Genomic DNA, 6000 nt, shown 5'->3' on the forward strand with positions numbered 1-6000 from the left:
TACCCACAATAGATACGATCGTTTGAGCGATAGAGGAACTATGTGCACGACAGGAAAGTGAACGGACGTTCGTTCATCACGCATGCTCTGAACATGGACGATCAACGAACGACCGTACACACGAACGATGCTCAACGATCGTCGTCCAATCAGATCCGTCGGTCCGGTCGTTCGTTTCCAGCGACTTTCCTCGTTCGTCGGCGTCGTTGGTTACTTTTTTACGAACGATTTTTTGCCCAATCGATCGTTCGTCGTTCGATTGGAACGATAAAAATTGGAAGTGTGTACGCACCTTATCAGTGTGGGTACCCAAATATGACTCTTTAGACACTTGGTTTCCCTTTAGATGTGAAGGGAGAAGCAGTACAAGGAGCATGCTGGTAAAAGGGAGAGCAGAAATGTGTTGGTATTTTATTGTTTATTTTATTTAAAAATTTCAATAAAAACTTTGAAACAAAAAAAACTTCATCTGTGTATTTAGCTACTTGCCTGGAGATTATAACCATATAACTTACACATCCCTTTAATGTTAAAAAAGGTAATCTTTTTATATGTGCTGCTTTCAATTAAATCATTTCACCAAGGTGTATCCACACACACTTCAATGGCCAGGGTGACAACACTTACCCAGTTTATAGGCAGCTTTGTCACTCTTTCCTGCACACTCCAGGGTTGAGTTACAAGCAACACGCAGCACTCTGCTGTATCCATCCCTAAAAACAGTAATAGTTCAGCCGTTAATGAAGCCTGCACACATATCTAGAAATTCATAGAGAGGGATGTTTACAGCACAGGTAGGGAAACAAGAATAAAGCATGGAAAATCTGTATTTTACTTTAAAAATATACAATTTTGTTTTAAAAATAGGGTATTAGTTTGTGGGAGTTTAGTTTTTTTGAACAGTCAAATATTCTAGGTCCATGTATTTTTATAGCAGGGATTTTTCAACAGAGAATGTCTTGGTGAATGTCATACTTACTGCTAAATAAACAGACCCCATAGACTTCTTTTTAACACCAACAGAAATCAAGTGCGCTTATTTTAGTTTAAAATAACTATACCTGTCATCTTTACATGTAAGGGGGAATTGAGCGATTTTAGTATATCTGTGTGGCAGGGCAAATGTTTTCTTTAAATAAAACAATTCTTTTAGATCATATAAAAATTACAGATTTTGTATCAAGTAACTTCACTTTTCTTTATTTAGCAAAGTTGGCATCAGTGATTTACTATAAAAAAGGACATTTACCATAGCAACCCTTGGTCACATGCACAAAATTTAGCTGCCTTGTTTAAGGCCCTCAAGAAAAAAGAATGGCCATCATATATTTAGGCCAAATTTACAAAAGCAATTGAGAAGGTAACAACTACCACATGTTCAGGCTCTGTTCAAAAGGCTCAGGAAAAAAGGTGACTGTCATGCTCAGGCTTCGTCTACATGGCCATGGAACCACCACAAACTCAGGGTCCATCCTTAACATGGGCAAGGGCAGTCTGTGACCACCACACGGTCATCCACATGAGTCTGGAAATGCGGTTGACCTCCATATGTACAAGCTCCATCCACGTGCATGAGAAAAGCAGGTGACTACTGCATTTTTGGGATCCATCCACATGGGTGAGAAATGGAGGCAAATATTTTAGGTTCAGTCTAAATCCACACAGCCTCTCTATATATACTTGGCCACATTTGTTTTCTATGGAGGTATCTTTTTCTTTTTTTCATTTTCCTGGTGATCTTACCAATAACACACTCACTGTACTGTATCTTTAGCAGTACAGAATTGTCACCCTATGAAGGTAATTGTGCCAGGACTTACCACTGTGGTCAACCCCAAAATTGAGTAGTCTGCAAAGAACTGGTAGTAGTGCTAACTGATGACAAAGCAACAGAGCATATTGTAAATTAAGATATCAGTTTAGGATTTTTGTCAGGATCAACAAGTATTTTTAGCACTTTTTCAACAGATAAAACACTTGCAATGGTATCAATACAGACCATTCAGAAGGACATTAGGAGAGTTCATTGTTAGGGTTTACATACACTTCAGTGTAACATTTTAAAGTGGTCCATTAGTTAGCTAGGGGTGGATGGGCATCTGTAATGATCAGGGGCCTATGTGATATTTATTACTGTCCCACCAAACAGCAGTATTTACAATCCATAGTCACCGGGAACCAAGCCAATGAAACATAACAAAAAATAATCTTATAGGTTTTGTGTTCTAACTATATAACAAGAAGGATAAGTGCAATTAGTTTAATTGGAAAATTCATGAGAGTCATCTGCTAGAAAAGAATTTGATTAAAGAACAGCTGCAGGTCTCTAATATATTCTGAACATGTTATACTCAAGTGTCTGTCACCTACACATAGCACATGAGAAAAAAAACAAAGTAAAAACTGATTATATGGTAATCTTCAGAAGATTTCAAGAGCTCTTTCTGTCTTTATCACTGATAATAACAGCTAGGATCAGGATTTTTTTTCCATAGAGATATTTTAAGAGTGTAAACATTTGCAACTAGTACTTTCAGTATGGCCTGGTCTTATAAATGTCAGGATTTTCGTAGCCTCCACTTTTGTAATGTATTGTTTATCTAATAATTCAAGATCAGCATCATTTTATAGCTAATGGTAGTTGTAAACAGTTCATCTACAGTACTCTGAATTCTATATTTTCCTGTCACATATTTATGTACGCAGAAATCTTATATTCTATCCTCCCAAACTACAATAACTTTGAATTGGCACCCAACAGGCATGTGTACTGCTGTTTTCATTTACTATTCCAATTATAGTACACCACAAAATTAAGTCTCTTTACTCACTAACAATAAACTGTCCTGTGTCACTGCTTGTACCTGTCTGTCATTTGCAACCCCTATTTAATGTACTGTAATATGTTGGCATTATATAAATCCTGTTTATTAGTAATGTATGTATGTGTGTGTGATAAGTGGGTTTTTATTAATAAAAGCATTTATTGTACAGGGAAACTTTGAAACCAGGTTGCTTTCATGATACTCTGTTTGCAAGGTTCCTTGGGCAGGGCTGGATTTGGCACTAAGCACAGTAGCACAAGCTTTAAAATTGTAGTGGCTGCAGAGGCAGCTGGAATCACACTTTATACAAACAGAACTGCTTGGTCAAGTGTTTTTCTTTCGTTTCCTGTTTAGCCTAAGACCTCAGTCCTCAGTGGTTCCTTCAAACAGCCAACCACTATTAGCTGAAGTGTGTTTAGCCATGACCCATGACATGTTGCATTTATAATATTAGTGCAGGAGACTGGTGTCTAGATAAGTTCTGTTTTGGTACCACAATGGCATCATGTTTTATAAAAAAAAAAACAAAGATGTAAGCAGTTCTTAAATTTATTAAACTCAACTCCGGTCACAATGTTCTTTCTTTATTTCAAGAATAATTATACTTTCAAATAGAGTCCAGTTATTCTGTTTTCCCTCTTCACTGACCTAAACCAATCCTTTTTGCCCTCCACAATTTTATATTTACCGAGATCTGGCATATGTGGCTCTGTCTATTTACATCCAGAGGCATCTATGCCCTATGGACTTTTTTACCTTTGTTTAGGGACTTTTTCTGTTTAAGTTTTTTTTTTTTAACAGCTCAGGTTCTTACAGTTTGCTCTTTTGAGTTGATAAATGTCATCATATATACACTTGCAGTGTAGTTGTTGCAACCCCTGCAAATTGTCAGCTTCAGAAGGTCTTTTCATTTAATTTTTGACTTTCCTTACAAACTGTACAGAAGGAGGGAGAATGTACTTTTTAGGACCACATTAGCTGTAAGTAACAAGATTATTTAATTATATATATATATATATATATATCAATCTCTCTCTCTCTCTATATATATATATATATATTCTTGTAAAAAAAGTATATTGTAGAAAATGTCACATGGTAGCAGTTTTATATGCTGTATTTTTCATTGTATTTGCCCTTGTTAAATATTGTATGGCACGAAGTACCCATTATCCTGATTTTTCCTTTTTTTCATTTTTTTGACGGGTATTGATGGAACAGTTTCACCCTGAGCTCTTAAGGCATGCAAGGAATGTTGCAGCGGAGTGATCTTACCTTGAACCCTACATTTACACAGCCAGGCCTAATGTCAGCCTATAGGAGTAGATATCAATTTCCACTGCCTCAGCAGATCCTCTGCTCTTCCGGTGTGCACAATCCTCTATTCGAGCAAGAAAAACAAAATAAATGTACTTATGGTAAGGCTGGAGTTGTAAAAAACAAAAGGGACTGGTATGCAGAGCTATTATGAAATGCATTTTTAGCAGTAAATAATATTTATATAGCGCCATCATATTACACAGCGCTGTACATTAAATAGGGGTAGCAGACAGTCTAAGCAAATATTTTTTCAAAACAATGTCAAAAGCAAAAGCAAATGAGGTGGGGATCCCCATGTTAAAGGATATATATATATATATATATATATATAATCCTAAAATGTAATCTTTATGCTGCCTAGATTTTTGATTTAGTTGATTGCTTTAAAGCAGGGATGTCAAAGGGGCCAAAATCAATCATGATCATAAGCCGAATTGTTCATTAAGATTTTAACATTTATTAAACAGTTTCAAACTGACAATGTTTTAACCAGAAATATGAATTTGAACAGAGTGCAACAACAACCTTTTCTCTTAATAAATACAAATTTATAAACTAATTAAAAATATATAAAATAAATATTTTCTTCTATTGATAATATTTTCGGTGAAGTAAAGCAGGTCTCCTAGCACTCTTCTGACCCCTTATCGACTGTGACCAAAAACGTTCCTGTACCTGTGATGATGTCCAGGGTGAAGCAGGTCTCCCAATACCGATCCAAGGCACCGTACCCTGTGCACTGCTACCTCCATCCGATGTGCTGCTCAAAGCGAGGTCTCCGAGGCAACAAGATGGCGCCGAGCGTGAATATAGCTCACCATGCGGCAGCGAGCTGATCTCATGGTAGGGTAATGACAAGCTGAACCGGTCCGGAAGGCGATCCGACGCCTCCACACCTTCAGCTGGCAAGATGGCACTGGGAATAAAGGCGGCTCGATAAAGGACAATGAGCTGCTTTCTCTGCTCCGCTCCTGCAACAACAGCAGGTGCTCTTGTGACCCAGTCGCAGTCACAGGGAAGCTCTTATGGGCCACATAAAATGGCCAGGCGAGTCGGATTCGGCCCCCGGGCCTTGTGTTTGACACCTATGCTTTAAAGAAAACATTTAAAGATCTGCTCATGTATTTTTGTTTTATCCCTAACTTCCCTAAGCATTGCCCAGGATTTTGTTCTTACTGGAGCGCTCCTTTAGGTTTTACAGTAGTGTCTAGCCCAGAGCTGTGACGTCTCCATCGCCCAAATATTTGATCAAATGCTTGATCAAGTGCTTGATCTGACTTTGCCTACATCCTGCCATCGTGCAGCTGGGACAGGTTATCAAGATTCAGGCCCAATCTCTGATGTGATCAAGAGACATTTTGTTCTGCAGGCTGCCGGTGACGGGGAGAGGTTCACATTCTCCAGGAAGATGGAACAAATGAAATGAGCAGCTGAAAGGCACAGATGGCTAAAGAGCCAGGACATTTACCACTAGCTGGTAAAACAGATAACAGAAGGCTTGGAAAAGAAGGGGAATGTCAGCCAAATACAACTCTGTGATATTGGAAATTAGGGGAGGACTTAAAACTGGAAAGAATTGTTACTTCAATATCTCTCCAGAACAAACACTTATGAAGGGAACCATAGCAACCAAATAATATTTGACTTCTTTTCCAAGATAGAAGCTTAAAATGTTGTATTTTTTTCAAATATATTTACAAGTATCTCTGATGTAATATTATTCTGTATCTTTAAGGATCTTTGATGCTTTGTCTTAAGCTACGTACACACTTCCAATTATTATCGTCGGAAAACGAACGACGAACGTTCCTGCACGATATACACGAACGATCGTATAGCACCGATCCTGCACATA

This window comes from Pyxicephalus adspersus, chromosome 2 (genome assembly GCF_032062135.1).
Source record: "Pyxicephalus adspersus chromosome 2, UCB_Pads_2.0, whole genome shotgun sequence".
NCBI classification, from domain to species: Eukaryota; Metazoa; Chordata; class Amphibia; order Anura; family Pyxicephalidae; genus Pyxicephalus; species Pyxicephalus adspersus.